A 23,861-nucleotide genomic window follows, 5' to 3' on the forward strand; every position below is an offset into this window, starting at 1 on the left:
TACGGTGTTTCTTTTTTCACTTCCGGTTATTACATGTAAGAAGAATTATAGCGATTATTTATTAAGTAAAGTGGAACTTTCGGTCAAATTATCTGTTAACTCCTAAAAGAAATATTGAATTCGAACTTTTTTTTTACGAGCTTTCATTATTTACGTAACAGATTTTCGGTTGTCATGGGAACAACTTTCCAGGAGATTTAAAAAAAGAAAAAAAAAGAAAAAAGGAATCAATACATTTCGAACTGCTGTCACAGTACTCATTTAGGGGATCGGGCATTTCCGGTGTAATTCGTATGCACGATTACAATTCCTTTGCATTATTCATTAGAGTAAAGGAAGGAAAACATTGCGAACTGGTAGCGCCACGATGTATTGCCACCCGCAAAGCTAAGATGTATTGCGGTACTAGGCTATATTCCCTGGTCTATAGCTTTAGTGGTTAATATGAGAAATTTGCAGTAAAGTATGTTTGCTAGTCGCCACGGTAGCCGAACGGTTAGAGGCTAGACCCGCAAAGCTAAGATGTATTGCGGTACTAGGCTATATCCCCCGGTCTACACCTTTAATGGTTAATATGAGAAATTTGCAGTAAAGTATGTTTGCTAGTCGCCACGGTAGCCGAACGGTTAGAGGCTAGACCCGCAAAGCTAAAATGTGTTGCGGTACTAGGCTATATTCCCAGTCTATACCTTTAATGGTTAATATGAGAAATTTGCAGTAAAGTATGTTTGCTAGTCGCCACGGTAGCCGAACGGTTAGAGGCTAGACCCGCAAAGCTAAGATGTATTGCGGTACTAGGCTATATCCCCCGGTCTACACCTTTAATGGTTAATATGAGAAATTTGCAGTAAAGTATGTTTGCTAGTCGCCACGGTAGCCGAACGGTTAGAGGCTAGACCCGCAAAGCTAAAATGTGTTGCGGTACTAGGCTATATCCCCCGGTCTACACCTTTAATGGTTAATATGAGAAATTTGCAGTAAAGTATGTTTGCTAGTCGCCACGGTAGCCGAACGGTTAGAGGCTAGACCCGCAAAGCTAAGATGTATTGCGGTACTAGGCTATATCCCCCGGTCTACACCTTTAATGGTTAATATGAGAAATTTGCAGTAAAGTATGTTTGCTAGTCGCCACGATAGCCGAGCGGTTAGAGGCTAGACCCGCAAAGCTAAAATGTGTTGCGGTACTAGGCTATATTCCCAGTCTATACCTTTAATGATTAATATGAGAAATTTGCAGTAAAGTATGTTTGCTAGTCGCCACGGTAGCCGAACGGTTAGAGGCTAGACCCGCAAAGCTAAGATGTATTGCGGTACTAGGCTATATCCCCCGGTCTACACCTTTAATGGTTAATATGAGAAATTTGCAGTAAAGTATGTTTGCTAGTCGCCACGATAGCCGAGCGGTTAGAGGCTAGACCCGCAAAGCTAAAATGTGTTGCGGTACTAGGCTATATTCCCAGTCTATACCTTTAATGGTTAATATGAGAAATTTGCAGTAAAGTATGTTTGCTAGTCGCCACGGTAGCCGAGCGGTTAGAGGCTAGACCCGCAAAGCTAAGATGTATTGCGGTACTAGGCTATATTCCCCGGTCTACACCTTTAATGGTTAATATGAGAAATTTGCAGTAAAGTATGTTTGCTAGTCGCCTCCGTCCCCGACACCTAATTTGGTAGTAGAACGTAAAGCCCGCCTGAAAAAATAGGCGATTACTTTACTTTACTTTTTTTTTTACATTGCGAACTGAAAATAGAATTAGGAACGATTTTGGTTCACTATTTGTTTATTTATTTATTTTCACAACTGCAGTATATTTCTATTATAAGTGAAGCTGATACAACATGATACTTAGTTTAAGTACATGAATATCATGAGGGAAAGAATTCACCCATTGGCGAAACTCCCGAAGTAGAAGAACAGTTCACTATCGTGCTCGATCGCGTGGCCACGTGCGCTTCAACCGCCAGAAAAGGTTTTCCTGGTAAGTTGAGATACAACGGGATTTGAGTGTGAGGTAATTTAAGTATGGAATTTAATGTAACAGGATCTTGTAGCTTCTGAAAACGTAGGGAACAAGGAAATCTCGGTGCAAGTTAGAGTTTCGATACAAAGTAAGGAGCATTAGCGGATTCGACGGAGTGTATTTTTGACTGGAAGGATTTTGGATTTTAAGTAAGTCCAAGCAGGTTTCAGTATCTCACTATTTAAAAAAAAAAAGAACTACAACTGTAAAAACGTCATTTGTGAAATTGTTGAGGCGGAAAGAGAAGGCTCTTTAAGTGTTGTGATTCTGGGAAGGTAAACATGAGTTCTAGAGTGTCCTTTATCTCTTAGATTCAGCCCTTCAGACGGCAGGATGTTCCAGCCAATTCTTGACAATCATCAGTAATTAAAAAGTAAGATAAATAATTTGATTATGAAAAAAACAAAACTAATTAATTGTAGGCACATATATCAAGATATGTGTGAGTTGGTGAGTCTGTGAGTAACATCATTGGTTTAATTACAGTTTACTCGTATCCTAAGCAAGCCAAGGTTGTATAGCTTGGATTGGAAGCGTTGATGCCGTGGAACAAAGCGAAGCGTTTCATTAAAACCTTGTACTTAAGGAAGCACCCTTTAAATGATGAGTGAGTTTTTATGTGTGTGTGTGTGTAGAATGAAAGTAAATACATGTTTAGAAGTGTGTGTGTCTGTGAGAGAGAGGTGGGATTATAGGAACAATAGTTCCTGTTCTCACGTAATAATTAACACATGGACCCACTGCATTGAACTCTAATCCCGACACTTCTCACAAGAAATCTATGGATTTTAGAAGGAATGATAAAATAGCCTGCTCTCCCTCCCAGTTACCTGTTAAATAGATAATGAGATCAGGTAGCAGCGGAAGTTGGTTGGAAAGAGGTTTGGAGGAAGTTAGCTTTGGTCAGAAGAGGAAATAGTAACAACAAACGTAAGCACATGACTCTCTCTCTCTCTCTCACAGCTCATGTTTACGATGAATGAAGAAAATCATCACTTCCTCATGCCGCAATTACAGGCAGGATGTCCCTAGGCGAAAGAGAAAGAGAGGAGAAAGGTAGTCTAGTAGGACAGGAAGCGGAAAACATGTTTAAGAGGATTTACGTACTAAATCTATTTGACTGAGTTTAAAGCTCTTCACAATTAAAGAGAGAATTTCTCTTCATTTCCTCCTAACGTCCGGGAACAGCGCGTGCACTATTCATTCTCTCTCTCTATCCCTCCTACTTCCGTTTTTCTTTCTCAAAAATTCTGTAGACCTTGTTGTTTGAAAGAAACTAAACAGGTTGTGTTTTTGGGAATCTCCACACCTTTGGAATCGTCGATCTAGCGATACATCGATCAAACGATCTATCGATACATAGATCAATCGATCTATCGATACATAGACCAATCGATCTATCGATACATCAAAAGTGTATGAACACATGCACGACCTTCTCTAATCTCACTTTTTTTTAAAAGATTTTCCTTCAAAATTTGCTTGGAACCGCGGTGCTAAATAAAATTAACTGTGACAGTACAATTTTTAATAAATTCTAAATCTTGCTTTCTTCAAATTTTACTAAGCGTAGTGTGTGTGCTAAAAATTTAATCCCTCCACTGTCACATTTATGATAACCTTGGGGGGGGGGGGGGGGTTGGATAATTATGGGTACGCAAGCAGGAAGGAAGTTATGAACTTTTTCTCTAATAGAAGTACGACTACTGTATAGTGGAACTGGCGGAAGCACCTTGAGCTTTTAAGTAGTTTGCTACAAGAAAGAAGCTCTATCTTGTAAAGTGTTTGTGTTCGTGTGAGTGGTATTGTTTCTCTCCAATATTATTGTGTTGGCAACCTTGTTCCTTAGCAAACAACCTGTCTGTCTCTTTCTCTTGTGTACTCGTTTAGTGCGTTAAGGAGGCAGTAGAGTGAGCGTACAAGAAGATGTGGGTTTAACAGGAAACAGGAAACCTGGAGACCCTGTTAAAAGGAAAAAGGAAATCTCGTTTTGTTGACAACAATCATGGCTTCTATATATATATATATATATATATATATATATATAAAAGTAACGAATACACACACAAAAACACTTGAGAAAAGTACTAAACAGACAGTGTTGCCAATCTATATCCGTGAGCGAGTGTTTGTACGAAGAAAACGCTAAGTGTAATACAATTTAGTTTTGAAAACACGTAGGTTCTGATTATCATTTCTCTCACTCTCTCCACCCACCCCTTATCTTTATGTTTCTCTCCTTGTATCCCGTCGCAGACCATTTTCTCAATAAGCTCAAAGAGAAAGAGAATCAGGAGAAACGGAACTCTACAACAATAAACTCAAGCGTACGTACAGAACTACGCACATACACCAACGAGAACAACCAATTACAGATACACTTGCGACGCTTTATGCTTGTTTCACAAACTACATTTATATTATATATATATATATATATACACCTCACGCAAAATACGTGATGTTCACATAGTAATTTAAACAAATTATCAACTCTAATAATTCAGTTAGTTGAATTGTTCACGTACGAACCATTTTAACTAACTTTATCATTTTAAAAGCTGTAATTATTATCGTTATTGTTATTTTAATGTTTTTACTTTCAGTTACACTTTGAAAATGGAAGTGTTGCAATCGCAGTAATGAGGATTTTTTATTTTTTATTTTGAGGTAGACTGCCAAAGTACGCTCGGTAATAGGCTAGACCCGCAAAGCTAAGATGTATTGCGGTACTAGGCTATATTCCCCAGTCTATACCTTTAATGGTTAATATGAGAATTTGCAGTACAGTATGTTTGCTAGTCGCCACGGTAGCCGAGCGGTTAGAGGTTAGACCCGCAAAGCTAAGATGTATTGCGGTACTAGGCTATATTCCCCGGTCTGTACCTTCAATGGTTAATATGAGAATTTGCAGTAAAGTATGTTTGCTAGTCGCCACGGTAGCCGAGCGGTTAGAGGCTAGACCCGCAAAGCTAAGATGTATTGCGGTACTAGGCTATATTCCCCGGTCTGTACCTTCAATGGTTAATATGAGAAATTCGCAGTAAAGTATGTTTGCTAGTCGCCACGGTAGCCGAGCGGTTAGAGGCTAGACCCGCAAAGCTAAGATGTATTGCGGTACTAGGCTATATTCCCCGGTCTGTACCTTCAATGGTTAATATGAGAAATTCGCAGTAAAGTATGTTTGCTAGTCGCCACGGTAGCCGAGCGGTTAGAGGCTAGACCCGCAAAGCTAAGATGTATTGCGGTACTAGGCTATATTCCCCGGTCTGTACCTTCAATGGTTAATATGAGAAATTCGCAGTAAAGTATGTTTGCTAGTCGCCACGGTAGCCGAGCGGTTAGAGGCTAGACCCGCAAAGCTAAGATGTATTGCGGTACTAGGCTATATTCCCCGGTCTGTACCTTCAATGGTTAATATGAGAAATTCGCAGTAAAGTATGTTTGCTAGTCGCCACGGTAGCCGAGCGGTTAGAGGCTAGACCCGCAAAGCTAAGATGTATTGCGGTACTAGGCTATATTCCCCGGTCTGTACCTTCAATGGTTAATATGAGAAATTCGCAGTAAAGTATGTTTGCTAGTCGCCACGGTAGCCGAGCGGTTAGAGGCTAGACCCGCAAAGCTAAGATGTATTGCGGTACTAGGCTATATTCCCCGGTCTGTACCTTCAATGGTTAATATGAGAAATTCGCAGTAAAGTATGTTTGCTAGTCGCCACGGTAGACGAGCGGTTAGAGGCTAGACCCGCAAAGCTAAGATGTATTGCGGTACTAGGCTATATTCCCCGGTCTGTACCTTCAATGGTTAATATGAGAAATTCGCAGTAAAGTATGTTTGCTAGTCGCCACGGTAGCCGAGCGGTTAGAGGCTAGACCCGCAAAGCTAAGATGTATTGCGGTACTAGGCTATATTCCCCGGTCTGTACCTTCAATGGTTAATATGAGAAATTCGCAGTAAAGTATGTTTGCTAGTCGCCACGGTAGCCGAGCGGTTAGAGGCTAGACCCGCAAAGCTAAGATGTATTGCGGTACTAGGCTATATTCCCCGGTCTGTACCTTCAATGGTTAATATGAGAAATTCGCAGTAAAGTATGTTTGCTAGTCGCCACGGTAGCCGAGCGGTTAGAGGCTAGACCCGCAAAGCTAAGATGTATTGCGGTACTAGGCTATATTCCCCGGTCTGTACCTTCAATGGTTAATATGAGAAATTCGCAGTAAAGTATGTTTGCTAGTCGCCACGGTAGCCGAGCGGTTAGAGGCTAGACCCGCAAAGCTAAGATGTATTGCGGTACTAGGCTATATTCCCCGGTCTATACCTTCAATGGTTAATATGAGAAATTCGCAGTAAAGTATGTTTGCTAGTCGCCACGGTAGCCGAGCGGTTAGAGGCTAGACCCGCAAAGCTAAGATGTATTGCGGTACTAGGCTATATTCCCCGGTCTATACCTTCAATGGTTAATATGAGAAATTCGCAGTAAAGTATGTTTGCTAGTCGCCACGGTAGCCGAGCGGTTAGAGGCTAGACCCGCAAAGCTAAGATGTATTGCGGTACTAGGCTATATTCCCCGGTCTGTACCTTCAATGGTTAATATGAGAAATTCGCAGTAAAGTATGTTTGCTAGTCGCCACGGTAGCCGAGCGGTTAGAGGCTAGACCCGCAAAGCTAAGATGTATTGCGGTACTAGGCTATATTCCCCGGTCTATACCTTCAATGGTTAATATGAGAAATTCGCAGTAAAGTATGTTTGCTAGTCGCCACGGTAGACGAGCGGTTAGAGGCTAGACCCGCAAAGCTAAGATGTATTGCGGTACTAGGCTATATTCCCCGGTCTGTACCTTCAATGGTTAATATGAGAAATTCGCAGTAAAGTATGTTTGCTAGTCGCCACGGTAGCCGAGCGGTTAGAGGCTAGACCCGCAAAGCTAAGATGTATTGCGGTACTAGGCTATATTCCCCAGTCTGTACCTTCAATGGTTAATATGAGAAATTCGCAGTAAAGTATGTTTGCTAGTCGCCACGGTAGCCGAGCGGTTAGAGGCTAGACCCGCAAAGCTAAGATGTATTGCGGTACTAGGCTATATTCCCCGGTCTGTACCTTTAATGATTAATATGAGAAATTTACAGTAAAGTATGTTTGCTAGTCGCCACGGTAGCCAAGCGGTTAGAGATTAGACCCGCAAAGCTAAGATGTATTGCGGTACTAGGCTATATTCCCCGGTCTGTACCTTCAATGGTTAATATGAGAAATTCGCAGTAAAGTATGTTTGCTAGTCGCCACGGTAGCCGAGCGGTTATATATATTAGGCTATATTTACGTAAAGTACGTTTAAATAAAATAAAAGCAATAGATAATATACCAGTTAAATGTGACCGGAAAATTAAAATAAAAAGAAAATTTAAGTTAAAATAATTTAAAAAGGGGAAAATAAAAAAGAGAAGTTTCCTAGTTGTGTATATAAAAAATAAATTGGCTTGAAATAAATCATTTTCATTCAAAACACTTAATGATTGGGTTGCATGGTTGTTGAAAGGTGGTTACGGAAAAAGTCGTCTTTTTGAAAGATCACAGAACATGAACCCATGGGTGTGAGTTTCAAGGGTTTGGGTGGAGGAAGCTTTTCCCGTCTTGTTGAAAGGAAAAAAGAGCCCATATTGTATTTATTAAGTAAATGAGTTTATGATGATAAAAGAGATAGCCTGAGTTTTCCTTTTTTTGTGTAAGGCGTCTGCCGCTGGACCCCGCCGGGTCTGGGAAAAGATTCATTACTTACTAAATAGTTAGAGACATTCACAAGGAGTGAAAAGCGCTGTTCTATAGGAAAAGCTTCTCAAAGGAGGGAGAATATTGAAAAGAGATTTTTCCTTCCAACCGTTTCCAATCACTCAGTAGAGGCTTTTCTTTGCAGTTTTCCTTTTTAATTAACACTATCAACAGTACTTATTGAGCTTGGGTGTGGGTAAATGAAAATTAATTAGAACGTCTGGTTTTAATTATAGCCTCCTCCGCTCTGCTGCTAGTTCTGTAATCGTGCAAATTTTCCATTTTCCAGATTTCACCGGTAATACACGTTTTGAAGTCTACTGAGTCGAAAAAAATTGATTGATTGAATTGAAAAAGGATTGATTTGTTTATTCTTTCTCTCTTCGACTAAGAGTATCGATGGTTAGGGTACCCACTGAAGTGGCCATTTTTAATGAAGGTGGTAATTTACAGTAATATTTCTTGGGTACTGTTAAGTAGATTCAAAACAGTCTGAAGGAAATGATTTAACCGGAAGGAAGTATCTCTTCATTCAGTGAATCATAGACTTCCTTGAAAATGGTTTCTGGAATATTCTGTAAACATTTGCACACACTTAAGATTTATAACATTTTTTTTTTTTTTAGAAAAGTTAATTTTAGAACAGGGCACAGGGATTTCTGGCGAATAGGCTTCCTTAAAAAAAGTTGAAGTTCAGTTATTATGAACCAAACTTGTTATAGTAAAGAATATTCGGTGTTTGGAGGAAATTATTGGAGTTAGCACCTTAAAAGGGAAGTCATGTGAGTAAAAAGTAAAGCAAAGTAATGCCTAATTTTAAAAAACGATCAACTACCAATTAGGTGTCGTGGACGGAGGCGACTAGCAAACATACTTTACTGTAAATTTCTCATATTAATCATTAAAGGTATAGACCGGGGAATCTAGCCTAGTACCGCAATACATCTTAGCTTTGCGGGTCTAGCCTCTAACCGCTCGGCTACCGTGGCGACTAGCAAACATACTTTACTGCTAATTTCTCATATTAACCATTAAAGGTATAGACCGGGGAATCTAGCCTAGTACCGCAATACATCTTAGCTTTGCGGGTCTAGCCTCTAACCGCTCGGCTACCGTGGCGACTAGCAAACATACTTTACTGCTAATTTCTCATATTAACCATTAAAGGTATAGACCGGGGAATCTAGCCTAGTACCGCAATACATCTTAGCTTTGCGGGTCTAGCCTCTAACCGCTCGGCTACCGTGGCGACTAGCAAACATACTTTACTGCTAATTTCTCATATTAACCATTAAAGGTATAGACCGGGGAATATAGCCTAGTACCGCAATACATCTTAGCTTTGCGGGTCTAGCCTCTAACCGCTCGGCTACCGTGGCGACTAGCAAATATACTTTACTGCTAATTTCTCATATTAAAACTGTCCGGTAGGACAATTGTATAAGGGTTGATCATCAAAAACTGCACGAAAAAGCGTAACGTTGAAAAACACCCAACTTTGACAATTTTTTTCTCTTTTTCTATAAAAGATAAAATTCCCAAATTTTCTTTAAAATATAGAGCAAACCCTCCTTTATAACTGAAATTTTTTTGCAACCACCCAGACCTAATAGATTTCGAGAAAAAAGTTGCCGAAAATGAGCAAAAACGGCATTTTCAGAAATTGTTGTTGTTGTTCTTCTTGTTGTTGTTGTTGCTGTTGTTGTTGTTGTTGTTGTTGTTGTTGTTGTTGTTGTTGTTACCTTTTTTGTAAACTACGTAGCGCCTAAACGCGTGAACCGATTTTCATGAATGAGGTGTTTAACCATTAAAGGTATAGACCGGGGAATATAGCCTAGTATACATCTTAGCTTTGCGGGTCTAGCCTCTTACCGCTCGGCTACCGTGGCGACTAGCAAACATACTTTACTGCTAATTTCTCATATTAATCATTAAAGGTATAGACCGGGGATATAGCCTAGTACTGCAATACATCTTAGCTTTGCGGGTCTAGCCTCTAACCGCTCGGCTACCGTGGCGACTAGCAAACATACTTTACTGCTAATTTCTCATATTAATCATTAAAGGTATAGACTGGGGAATATAGCCTAGTACCGCAATACATCTTAGCTTTGCGGGTCTAGCCTCTAACCGCTCGGCTACCGTGGCGACTAGCAAACATACTTTACTGCTAATTTCTCATATTAACCATTAAAGGTATAGACCGGGGAATCTAGCCTAGTACCGCAATACATCTTAGCTTTGCGGGTCTAGCCTCTAACCGCTCGGCTACCGTGGCGACTAGCAAACATACTTTACTGCTAATTTCTCATATTAACCATTAAAGGTATAGACCGGGGAATATAGCCTAGTACCGCAATACATCTTAGCTTTGCGGGTCTAGCCTCTAACCGCTCGGCTACCGTGGCGACTAGCAAATATACTTTACTGCTAATTTCTCATATTAAAACTGTCCGGTAGGACAATTGTATAAGGGTTGATCATCAAAAACTGCACGAAAAAGCGTAACGTTGAAAAACACCCAACTTTGACAATTTTTTTCTCTTTTTCTATAAAAGATAAAATTCCCAAATTTTCTTTAAAATATAGAGCAAACCTTCCTTTATAACTGAAATTTTTTTGCAACCACCCAGACCTAATAGATTTCGAGAAAAAAGTTGCCGAAAATGAGCAAAAACGGCATTTTCAGAAATTGTTGTTGTTGTTCTTGTTGTTGTTGTTGTTGTTGTTGTTGTTGTTGTTGTTACCTTTTTTGTAAACTACGTAGCGCCTAAACGCGTGAACCGATTTTCATGAATGAGGTGTTTAACCATTAAAGGTATAGACCGGGGAATATAGCCTAGTATACATCTTAGCTTTGCGGGTCTAGCCTCTAACCGCTCGGCTACCGTGGCGACTAGCAAACATACTTTACTGCTAATTTCTCATATTAATCATTAAAGGTATAGACCGGGGAATATAGCCTAGTACTGCAATACATCTTAGCTTTGCGGGTCTAGCCTCTAACCGCTCGGCTACCGTGGCGACTAGCAAATATACTTTACTGCTAATTTCTCAAATTAACCATTAAAGGTATAGACCGGGGAATATAGCCTAGTACCGCAATACATCTTAGCTTTGCGGGTCTAGCCTCTAACCGCTCGGCTACCGTGGCGACTAGCAAACATACTTTACTGTAAATTTCTCATATTAATCATTAAAGGTATAGACCGGGGAATATAGCCTAGTACTGCAATACATCTTAGCTTTGCGGGTCTAGCCTCTAACCGCTCGGCTACCGTGGCGACTAGCAAACATACTTTACTGCTAATTTCTCATATTAACCATTAAAGGTATAGACCGGGGAATATAGCCTAGTACCGCAATACATCTTAGCTTTACGGGTCTAGCCTCTAACCGCTCGGCTACCGTGGCGACTAAGTCATATGAGTGTTCATTGTGGATATTTTAGAAAATGGTTCATGTGGGTGAGAAAAAGGTCCCACACAATCACAACTTCGTAACTACTCCTTTAACTCGATAGTAATCGATCAAAATTCCTATATTTAGCTATGGCTTCTGAGGAAAATCTATTTAATCGATTCTACAGCAATTTCTATTACTATTTATGTAAGCCACTAGCCCACATTGTTGAATTTCCATTTCGTATCACCGTTATCATCTAATGTGACGGCCGTATGTGGTGCTGCTTCATGTGTGTCTGATGATGTGGCGGGAAGGAGGTTCTTATCTAAGGTACATTAATAAACTACCCTCGCTTGGTGATAGCAACCTTCAGGAAGTGTATTTGGATGACTAGAACAGATACGACAAGGTACATACCCGGATGTGACATCAGGTTTTCGTAAACATAACAATGCCGATGAAGCCTTTGTCATTTTCGTAACGTTACTAGTTGTAAGCAGTTACTACCGTACCTGTGAAAATTTATTCAACAAACATAGGACTTACAAAACAAACTTAGCATGAACAACATATTGTGCACATACAGTGTGGGTGCCCCCCAGGACTCTCTGAATGACGCAATACATGGAAACCAACTGACTGTCTCTCACCTCTCTCTCTCTCTCTCTCTAATCAAGCTTTTGCTAAGCAGTCAAGTAACGAACACAATCTGTTGTTAATAAACTATAATACAAAGAGACCTGTGTTTAGTTGTTTGCAATAGACTGGATACAAAACTTCATTGTTTTACTAATTATTTGTGCGCGTGTTTGTGGCCGGATGTGCGTTGGGTATAATTCTGTTTTGTCAATCTGTTTGTAAACTTTTTCCATCAAGATATAAACTGATGATGCCAAAAGAATGCTCTTGTTGGCAGTGTTAAGGCAAACTTGGGTAGTGCTGCACGAGACCGAGACGAGGCGAGACTTTATGCAGTCTCGATCTCGGTCTCGGTCTCGGTCGCTCAAATCTCGGTCTCGGTCTCGGTCTCGTCGAGATATCTCGGTCTCGGTCTCAGTTTTTTTGAATTTTTGTTTAAGTATTAAAAGTGGTTTGCTATTAATAATCTTTTCAAAAAATGTTATTATTTTCTAATAATTATTTTAATTTATATATTGGTAATGAAAATGTGTGAAAAAGAAGACAACTACTTACACTTCAATGCATCATATGTTACTATTACTGTTATATATCTTTGTTAAAAACGCGCCAAATGAAAGACCCAAATAACATATCTGCCTCCTATAACAAGTCGATTCGTGAAATAAAAAATACACCTCCCAACAAACTTCCCGCTCTATTAGTTATGGCTGTTGGTAAAGACAAAGAATCTGATGATTCACCTTTTGACGACGACGACGACTGCATCAATATTTTTGCACCATTTGCTCAAAAATCAGCAAATATCACCGAAGCATGGAAGACAGAAATAATTAATTATAACAAATTAGACCAAGCACCAGTAGACGTTGACATTTTAGAATGGTGGAAAACACTTGAGAATTCCTTCAAAAATTTGTCTAGAATGGCAAAAGATAAATTTAGTATCTGTGCAACTTCAGTGCCCGATTATTTTCGCAAGCTGCGATGATAATGACCAATAGAAGATCTCTAACTTCTGACTCAGTAAAAGCTCTTTTATGTATCAATGCTTGGGCAAAGTGTATCTTAAAAACGAAAATAGTGCGAGACCTGCGAAGCTAATGAGTATTGTGGTTAATGGATTCCCGGTCTTAGGCCTTGGATTTTATTTAATGGTTAGTAGAAGAAATTTACAGTAAAGTAAGTTTGCTAGTCGCCTCCGTCCGCGACACCTAATTGGTAGTTGGACGTAAAGCCCCGCCTGAAAAAATAGGCGATTACTTTACTTTGCTTACTTTACTTATGTAATTCGAAGTCAAATAGATGTAGTAATATTGAACATATATAATAAAATCGTAACTTTTAATAATTAATTCAATACCCGTAATGATTATTTATTAATAAAGAACACAATTTTATAATTTTGTAGCTAAAAATTAATATTTGAAAAACCGAGACGAGACCGAGATTTCTCGACGAGATATATATCATGTCTCGATCTCGGTCTCGGTCTCGTTTCTCGTGCAGCATTAAACTTGGGAGTTCCTCAAAGTTCCACCCGTGGACCACATCCCCTTTTTTGGAGAAGACTCAGGTAAAAGTGATGACGCTGCTCTCATATCCGGTATAAATATCCATACTTCCGGTATAAACTCAGTTCCAGAAATTTGACATGATCTTAGAAAGAGAAATTTAAAAAAAAAAAGAAAGTCAAAGAAAAGAGAGGCACAAGTGTGGAGCTACAAAATTTATGGGAATTACTTCTTCTAGGCCTTGCTAAGACAGAATATTTGCAATCTAGAAAATGTAATAATACAAAATTATTTGTAATTTTGCGAGAGATTTTTTTTTTTTAAAAAAAAATTCATTCAGCTCTTTCTTATTTATGTTATTTAATGTTCTTAATAATTTAAATAACAAGTAGCTATACAATGTAATTTAATATAGCTCCTTTCCTCCAGTATACTGTAAAATATTAAATCATAATACCAATGTAGTAGAGAAAAGCAAAACAGGATGGGAAAATTATTTAATATTATATTAAACAGACGCCAGAGGAAGTACCAAGAAAATGAGGAACATAAGTTTGTGAGCGTAGTTTGTGCTTCTTTATTTTTAAGCTTATTATATATTATTATTTTTTTGTATATAATACATTCTTTATATTATAATACTTTAATTGTATTAAAGTCTGGAGTAAAAAAATAACTCACGACCTTCTCCAAATTCTAATACAGTCTTCCGGTAAGGGCTAGTCTTAATATATTTAGGCTTCATGTTGTCATTCTACGCAGACATCTATCTATTGGCTATTAAGAGTTGAAATGTTAATGCAAGGTTAGTGTATACAATGTAGTCGCCTCGCGGTTAGAGGCTACACCCGCAAAGCTAAGATGTATTGCGGTACTAGGCTATATTCCCCGGTCTATACCTTTATTGGTTAATATGAGAAATTTATAGAAAAGTATGTTTGCTAGTCGCCACGATAGCCGAGCGGTTAGAGGCTAGACCCGCAAAGCTAAGATGTATTGCGGTACTAGGCTATATTCCCCGGTCTATACCTTTAATGTTTAATATGAGAAATTTATAATTTTTTTTTTTTTTTTTTTGGCGCATCAACAGCTGAGGTCATTAGCGCCCGGAGCTTTTTCCAGTGCACTGCCGGCCTCCGGACAGTGTTCTCTCGTTACAGACAACACTGTCCATCACCGGACAGTGAGCTGTAAGAAGCTCCTAGGAAGAGAAAATCTAAGGGTCAGCTGCTGGATTCGAACCCGAGACCTCCGCGTGGGAGTCCAGTATGCTAACCTCATAGCTAATCCCTTCCCTATAGAAATTTATAGAAAAGTATGTGTGCTAGTCGCCACGATAGCCGAGCGGTTAGAGGCTAGACCCGCAAAGCTAAGATGTATTGCGGTACTAGGCTATATTCCCCGGTCTATACCTTTAATGTTTAATATGAGAAATTTATAGAAAAGTATGTTTGCTAGTCGCCACGATAGCCGAGCGGTTAGATGCTAGACCCGCAAAGCTAAGATGTATTGCGGTACTAGGCTATATTCCCCGGTCTATACCTTTAATGGTTAATATGAGAAATTCTGTAGTAGTTGCCACGGTAGCCGAGGGATTAGAGGCTAGACCCACAAGGCTAAATCCATTTGCCATGTTCTGCAGAATATCGTGTGCACTTTCGTTTCCTTCAAACTCAGTGTATTTAAGTTACAAACTCACTAGATGACCAGCTGGCCACAGGACTGGTGGCAAGAGAGAGGGATTAACAATAACCTTTCCTCCTTGTGCCCCCAAGAACATAATCACCCTACGGACAGCCCTTTTTTAATCACTTTTACATACATTACTCAGCCCTTTTAACATAATTAACCAACCCAAGCTTCAATGTTTATTTTCTAGGGGCGCTAATTCATCTACGCTAAACAAGAAATTTAGCCACATTAAAATTAGATTTTTTCATTCCCCCCCTGCCCTTCCGCTTAACTTTTCATTCCCTCATAACCAACCATGTAGTTAGCGCACTTGTGTTCACGTAATTAAGCCTAGGTGTTCCAATTTGTATGTGTATTTTGCACCATTCATTTCATAAAAAACTTTCATATTTTTTCATCTTGCTGTTTAACTTAACAGTTGATTCATAAAACAGCTGTTTTGGTCTAAGTTTTTTTTTTTTTTTTTTTTTTAAATAATTAAACAGTACGAACAGCATAATTTTATTATTAAGCTGCTTCATTTGGATATTTGTAAGCCAACTTCTGAGGCCATTAGTGCTCGGAGCTTTTTCTTAGTTGTGACGTTCTCCTAAAAGCTTTGGAGGAATACAGCGTCATGTCGGAAGATTTTCACAGAATTCCCGCAATGAACTGGGTTCCCTAATTATTATCTGATTGTCCCACATAACATATAGTCTTCTCCAATAGGGCGTCACAATAGCCGAGCGGTTTGAGGCTAGACCCGCAAAGCTAAGATGTATTGCGGTACTAGGCTATATTCCCCGGTCTGTACCTTTAATGGTTAATATGAGAAATTTATAGTAAAGTATGTTTGTTAGTCGCCTCCGTCTACGACACCTAATTGGTGTGGGTTAAGCTCCGCCTAAAAAAATGGGCGATTACTTTACTTTTAGTAAAGATAAAGATACTCGCTGATAGGCCACCATCAATGCGCTGAACTTCTCCAGCGTTTTCCGGGAATTTTCTTTAAAAACTCCGTATTTTAAACAAAAATATTTTTTTTTTTCTCTGAATGATTTTCCAGGTTTTAAGCGTTTTGAGGTGTTAGTTAAAATGAACTTGTAAGTCAACAATTCGGAGTGTTGAAGTAAGAAAAAGTTGTTATTTCTAAACAAGTCCTTCTCTACTTCCGTTTAAACTTTAGATGATTGAATCTTATCCGGTGGAAAAAGATTCCTGATATTTTTGCTATAAATTTTTATTATTTATATTTTTTAGATTTAAATTTACCAAACGGAAAGTATTTTCTATCGACTCTCTTTTACCAGTAACTCGCTCTTTTGAACTCTTTTACCAGTAACTCGCTCTTTTGAACTCTTTTACCAGTAACTCTCTTTCTTGAACTCTTTTACCAGTAACTCGCTCTTTTGAACTCTTTTACCAGTAACTCGCTCTTTTGAACTCTTTTACCAGTAACTCTCTCTCTTGAACTCTTTTACCAGTAACTCGCTCTTTTGAACTCTTTTACCAGTAACTCCGCTCTCTTGAACTCTTTTACCAGTAACTCGCTCTTTTGAACTCTTTTACCAGTAACTCCGCTCTCTTGAACTCTTTTACCAGTAACTCCGCTCTCTTGAACTCTTTTACCAGTAACTACGCTCTCTTGAACTCTTTTACCAGTAACTCGCTCTTTTGAACTCTTTTACCAGTAACTCTCTCTCATGAACTCTTTTACCAGTAACTCCGCTCTCTTGAACTCTTTTACCAGTAACTCGCTCTTTTGAACTCTTTTACCAGTAACTCTCTCTCTTGAACTCTTTTACCAGTAACTCTCTCTCTTGAACTCTTTTACCAGTAACTCCGCTCTCTTGAACTCTTTTACCAGTAACTCTCTCTCTTGAACTCTTTTACCAGTAACTCTCTCTCTTGAACTCTTTTACCAGTAACTCTCTCTCTTGAACTCTTTTACCAGTAACTCGCTCTTTTGTACTCTTTTACCAGTAATAAATTTACCAATTACTTTTTCTTTTTTTTTTAATCATAAAGAGTTTACAAGATTAAAAACCAACGAGAAGAACTTGCTCAGTTTGTCACAAACATAACTAATTTTTGTCTCCATCACTCTTAGAATTTACGACAGATTACTAAAACAAAAACATGATTTTAAACATGATGAGTAGATGGATCGGGCAAAGAAGAAAGAAAATACTATATAGAAAATAACTTTTCTTGCCGAGAAAAGCTTTATAAAGCTTTCACTTTACTACACACACACACACACACACACACACACACACACACACACACACACACACACACACACACACACACACACACACAGAGAGAGAGACAAACTTTCAAATCAAATTTCCTGAATGCTAAATTGAATAAATAAAATTCGAAAACCTTCTTATTCTTAGTTGACATTAACTTGCAAGTCTTTAGGGAATTCAATAGAATTTAAATCCCACGCGGAGGTCCGGGTTCGAATCCAGCTGCTGACTCTTACATCTTTCTCTTCCTAGGGGCTTCTTACAGCCTCACTGTCCGGTGATGGACAGTGTTGTCGGTAACGAGTGGATACTGTCCGGAGACCAGTGGATACTGTACGGCAGTGCACTGAAAGAAGCTCCGGGCGCCAATAACCTCAGATGTTGTCGCGCCTTAAATCATTATACAAAAATAAAAAAATACAATTTAATATAATTAGCCCTCGAAATTATTACGAGACTTACAATATATAGTTTATTTTATTTTTCGCCCGGTTGTAGAAATAAAGGATCTGAAATGAATATTTCTAAATTTTCAGAGTTATAACTAATGTTTCTAGCAAAATGATGAAAACTTATAAAACTATGCTTTTGCAATGTAAATACCTTGTTTACGGCATCACCAACAGACTTCCACTTGCAATAGACAGACTTACAAAATTCTGCAGCAAATGGAAAATTAAAATTAACCACTTGAAGACAGACGCTATACTCTTCACCAAACGCAGACCCACTCTTAACCGTCAAATCAGACATAATAACACACTCATTCCGTGGTCTTCCCACGTTAAGTACTTAGGGCTAACTTTGGACAACAAACTGACTTTCACTACTCCATGTTCAGGACAAAGTAAACGCAGGCGAACTGGACTATAAGACTGCCATTTCCTCTTCTCTCACGTGACTCCAAAATGACTGTGACTAACAAACTACTCCTTCCACAAAATAGTCATTAGGCCGATGTTACTCTACGCCTGGAGCCTGGACTTGTAGTCAGGAACATCAAGAAACTCTAGGGACAATACAGAACAAATTTCTCCAGGACGCACTAGAATTGACTCACTCCACGGAGACTGCGTCCATTATCCCCGTACACTCCTATATCCAAAATCGTCTGCTGAAACTCCTTTCCATCCTAGATTGCCATCCTAATCCACTCTGCCGCGACATAGTCTCCTACAGATCCTTCTACAACATAAAGACACAGAAGACTAAAACATATCCTACTCTAACTCTCTACACTAGCTGCAGGTTTTCCTCCTTTTTCCCTGCATTTCAATCCTCCTCACCTAACTCAGTCCACTCCTCCTCTTTCTTACTCAGTTAAGAAGGTTGAAATGTATTATACATTTATACTTCTTTAATATTTATTCTATATAATATACAGGGTGACCAAATTTATATGCTCCACCCACTTTTTTTTTAAACGGCGGGAAATTTCGAAAAAATAAAAAACACGTGTTTAATCATTTTTAGCCTAGTTTATTTTCAGTGATTGACCCATTTTTTTAAACCCTTGTATCTCGAGATCCAGCATCCAACTTTGGTTTTTCAAATGGAACGTTATATTTTTTGTTGCATATTTTTATAGTATTTGAGCTCCTATTAAAACAAAAAAAAATTTTTGAAATCGGTTAGGTTTTTCAAAAGTTATAGTAATTTAAAATATGAAAAACAAATTTCAGTTTATTGTCAAAATTACTAATTTTTTTTAAAAAGAATCTTTTCAAACTGGACACAACCAACGGATAGGCAAGCCAAAACTCTGGACTCCCACGCTTTGCTTGTAGCAGCACTTGTGGTGGCGAAGTCAAGATCTAGGCAGGCTAGAGTTATTCGACGTTCAGGTTGTTTTTTCTACAAACGTTTGGTGAGGAGTTTTAGGAAATCAACTAATCGGCCCATACTTCTACAGAGAGAACTTAACTGGTGAAAGGTATCCAACTTTTTTTTAAGAGACATTTTGCCAGTTCTGCTTGAAGATGTTCATCTACAACGTCGGCTAGGTATGTATTTTCAACAAGATGGTTGCCCGGCACATAATGCGAGAGTGGTTCGAGGTTACCTGGACAGAAATTTTCATGAAAAGTGCTTAGGGACACATTGTCCCATCCAATGGCCACCTCGATCTCCGGATTTAACCCAAATGGACTATTTTTTGTGGGGATACCTAAAAAAATTAAGTGTAAAGTATTCTTAATCCCGTGGCTTCAGTTGATGAACTGAAACGTCGAATAACTCTATCCTGCCTAGATCTTGACTTCGCCACCATAAGTGCTGCTACACACAGAGCGTGGGAGTCCAGAGTTTTGGCTTGCCTGTCCGTTGGTTGTGTCCAGTTTGAACAGATTCTTTAAAAAAAATAACGTAATTTTGACAGTAAACTGAAATTTGTTTTTCATATTTTAAATTACCATAACTTTTGAAAAACCTAACCGATTTCAAAATTTTTTTTTTTGCTTTTTTTAGGAGCTCAAATACTATAAAAATATGCAACAAAAAATAATACGTTCCATTTGAAAAACAAAAGTTGGATGCTGTATCTCGAAATACAGGGGTTTAAAAAAATGGGTCAATCACAGAAAATAAACTAGACTAAAAATGATTAAATACGTGTTTTTTATTTTTTCGAAATTTCCCGCCGTTTAAAAAAAAAGTGGGTGGAGCATATAACTTTGGTCACCCTGTATATAATAAATACGGAAAAGCCTAGAAGCCATATTCTTGAAATTGAACAATCTATTGGGAAAAGTAAGTATTTCCGGTTATGAAATTTACTTTAAATTCGAATTTCGGTTTCGAATATTTGGCACGACTTTCTGTGAATCGTGTAAATGCTCGAACATTTATTAATTAATTTATTTTTTTAATTTAAATACAAGGTGAACAATAGTAATCATATATATTACAGTATTATACAAATTAAATATAAATCGAAAAGTTAGGCTTTGTATTGCCGACCCTAAAGCTCCGCAGGCAAAAATAAAACCACAATGTAATTGGAAAACGTTGATAGGAAATTGGTTCAATTGTTGATAGCGGCTGGCTGACTGTGTGCTAGCCCACCACACGGTGGTATGTGCAAGGGTAGACCAGTGAGAAGAGGGTCGACGGACACATTTTTGGCTGTGCTTACCAGCTTTAAGGTAGGTAAGCCTAGCCCGTATTATAGTCTAGGGTGTGGGGGCGGAGAATATGAGAATGTGTGTGTGTGTGTGTGTGTGCGCGCGGACAATCAGGGAGCACTGTGGACCAGGAGGGTCTGGAATAGAGGAGGAAATCGGTTCCTCCTGAAAGGTGGAGGAGGAGGAGGAGGACCAGGAGGGTCTGGAATAGAGGAGGAAATCGGTTCCTCCTGAAAGGTGGAGGAGGAGGAGGAGGAGTAGAATTCCCTCTCCCCATGAGTGTTCCATGTCCCCGATGGTAGGTCGTAAATTGTATATAGGCCAGAATTCTGGGACTGTGCCGCCCACAGGGGGGATGGTGTTGGTTTTCAGTTTAGGATTTAGTGAAATGTGCACATAACTGCGATAAGCCAGATGGATGGACTCTGTGCGCGCAAGAGAGAGAGAGAGAGAGACAGAGGGAGCCAAAGAGAGCTCTCTTCCAGCTAGAAAGAGAGGGCTGAACATACTGTTTCCCAATTTAGCCTCCCATTGATTCCGGGGGAAATTGCGAGCCCACAAATGTCCACAGTAAAGGTGTGGGTGGGACTTTGAACTATAAAATTCACCTACTCCCCTAACTAATGCTCCTCTCGTAGCGCATTCATTATTACAGGATGCATTTTGGGATACCAATGTTTACACGCAACACCCCAGACTGAAAGGGGGCTGTCACAGCTATTTAGCATATCCCCCGCAATACATGATATCGAAATCGAATTTATTTATCCAATGTTATTACATTTTTTTTTTAAATAAGGGAATCAAATCGATAGATATGCAAATTTTAATAGAATTTATTTTAAATTCTTATTTGAAAGAGTTATCGATAGTGTTTTGTTTGCATTGCATTTATTACAAAAAATTTTTTGTTATAAATTCAAATTTAGACAGTGTTATTACAGTTATAGCATTATGTAGGTAGGATCCCGTATACAATATACAGAGCTGGCGTGATTCGTGTACTGGAATGTCTGGAAAATGACATTCACAAGAAGTTCATAAACGTTTCCAGCTCCCCTAGCATCCTGGCTGAAGATTTGGGAGCATTGAATGGTTATCACTGAATACCAGAGATCCTCCTAGTGCAGGGGTGGCCAACAAATCGATCGCGATCGACCGGTCGATCGCAAGGCCAGTTTTGATCGATCGTTGATCGCTCGCAATGTCTGGGGTGGAATTCCTTGGAATACCGTGGACTTTGAAGCGATTGTAGAAGACAAAACTTTCTAGCAATAGATTAATAATACTTTGAATTAATTAAATATTTTTAATAATTATCCATGTTCTTTTAATTCCCCTGGATGTGAGTTTTTTTGGCCCTTTAAATAATTATTGTTGTTGTTTTTTACGCAGGTAGATAAGCCGTATATTCAGTACGAGAAGTGCTCAGCGAGCTATTGATAGATTAGCAAAAAGTAAGTCATTTTTTCACGATAAATTTTCCTGGCCCCCCCCCCAAAACGCGAAAGTGAAATATTGAAATCAAATTATCATCCATACTGTGCATTTTTATAACAACTTTTTCATATTTACGAACAAATAGTACAACAACTTATACATTGCAGTTGATTAAAAAATTAAATTGCATTTCAAGTTAGTAAAAATCTATCTTGAAAAAGTGTCGGAAAATCGAATATTTTAGGTGCCGCATGTACGGAATGCTGCTATCAAAAGTTGGGTCTGGAAATTTATTTTCTTCATGAGCCTGTATCTCGAAAACTTAATAAGTGATTTTAAAAAAAATAATATATTTTACTTATCTACCCATACCTCGCTGGAATGCACCTTATACTGAAACACAGTGTATAAACATAGTATACATTTCACACCCCTTCTTCTCCCTTAGACTACGCCTATGACAACAAGTCGATCGTGACACACTTTTAAGATAAAAAAAGTAGATCTTAAACAAAGAAAAGTTGGCCACCCCTGCTCTAGTGCGTAAGAGATTCTGAATCTAGTAAAAAGGGCGAGGATTTACGTAGTAAATTACTAAGGAGGACTGGTGCTGTAAGCTTCTTGGCTACGCTGCCCTTAGGAAATGGGAGCTATCCTTTATCATAATAACTGCCAGCTGATTTTACTCTTGTCTAATACTCTTTGTAAGAGATGATAGACTAGCAAAACATCTTCAAATTTTCTTGAGAAAAAGGAAAAGAGGAAATCCCCTCCCCATATCGCTAATTCTGGGGGAACGATGATACTTATCGAAGGAGGATTTTTCTCGAAAATGCAATCCAGGAAACTTGACTGGCGTTCTGGGAGAAAAAAAGAAGGAATTTATTATTATTTTTATTTTTAATAATAATTTTTTTCTGCGCAGAGGCAAGTTCAACTGAAATTTTATTAACTTAATATAAAATTTTGATACTTAACTTCCGCAAAGTTAAGTCGTATCTAATGTTAACATCTTGAATGTTAATTCCATTATCTTTGGCACTAATTCTTACAAGGAAATTAGCAATTAATTCACTCGACTGGTTAAAGTATTCCAGTCTGTTAGTCTGTTAGCGCTCCACTCAGTGAGTAAGTTCCGGTCTGTTTGTGGCCTCTGTGTGTAGGTGTAGCTTGTTCCTTAGCCATGTAGAATATACGCTTGCAATTAATTAAAATCAATAATCAATAATAATGTTTGATTTTACTTTAATTAAACATCTTGATTGAATCAAGTTCTCCGAACGTCACTAGATATATCTTGATAATTTCATAAATCAATATTAAATCATTATGTCTCCCTTTTTTAGTAATTTAATTTCATCTTTTTCTTTTTTTCATGAAAATCTTTTTGCAAATACCAAATTTATTGAATAATTTTAGAGAATATCGTGTAAAACGGAAAAATAAATTGCTTCCGGTAAATTCTTACTTCCATTTTGATGGATTTCGAACTAAACAGTAACTGAAACGATTAAAGTACCAAAAAAATGGGTTCAGCTTTTTATGATTTTAACACTGCATTGCCAATCCGGAGTCACTTTGACTCCAAAAAAAAAAAAATAGGAATGGTCTCTGTTTCCCCTCAAAACCATAGCTATCCCAAAATGCTCTTAGATATGCTAAACCCCACTCTCTCACCATTCGATAGTCACGCGCTGAAGACCGTGGAATTCTTAATTTCTTTTTGCAGATTAGTTTACTTGAATCATAAGTCATTTTGACTCCAGATTATTGCTAAATGCTTATTTGATAAATTTACATAATTTTCATAGAAAGTATCAAGGCACAAAAAAAAAAAGCCTCTTTCTGGAATTGATTTTCTGCCCGAATTGCAGCAAAAACTTGCAGCGAATTAGGTAATTTCCGGTCCGTGTCAACAGCGCACAGTAATTGAAAAAATAGTGAATGTAATTAAAAAATGAAAAAGTCCCTGATCAGAAGGCAGTGAATCAGGGTTCTAGAAAATACTGAAATTACTGCGATCCTAAGTTGAA

At 38.4% G+C, this 23,861-nt stretch overlaps 1 protein-coding gene and 1 long non-coding RNA gene across 3 annotated transcripts in view; one reads left to right on the forward strand and one right to left on the reverse strand.

The window, feature by feature from the left end:
* LOC141454740 (LHFPL tetraspan subfamily member 6 protein-like) overlaps positions 1-23,861 on the reverse strand; it is a 603,704-nt gene that overhangs the window by 186,366 nt on the left and 393,477 nt on the right. The window lies entirely within an intron of this gene.
* LOC141454741 (uncharacterized) overlaps positions 1-23,861 on the forward strand; it is a 113,235-nt gene that overhangs the window by 17,264 nt on the left and 72,110 nt on the right. Inside the window, exon 2 of one of the 2 annotated variants that reach the window (XR_012458924.1) lies at positions 21,784-21,845. The exons of the other annotated variant lie outside the window; for it this stretch is intronic. This is a non-coding gene — a long non-coding RNA (uncharacterized lncRNA). The remainder of the gene's footprint in view (positions 1-21,783; positions 21,846-23,861) is intronic. 2 annotated transcript variants of the gene reach the window in all.

Source organism: Rhodnius prolixus, unplaced genomic scaffold, assembly GCF_049639745.1.
Source record: "Rhodnius prolixus isolate KJV_2025 unplaced genomic scaffold, Rpr scaffold_9, whole genome shotgun sequence".
Taxonomy (NCBI): domain Eukaryota; kingdom Metazoa; phylum Arthropoda; class Insecta; order Hemiptera; family Reduviidae; genus Rhodnius; species Rhodnius prolixus.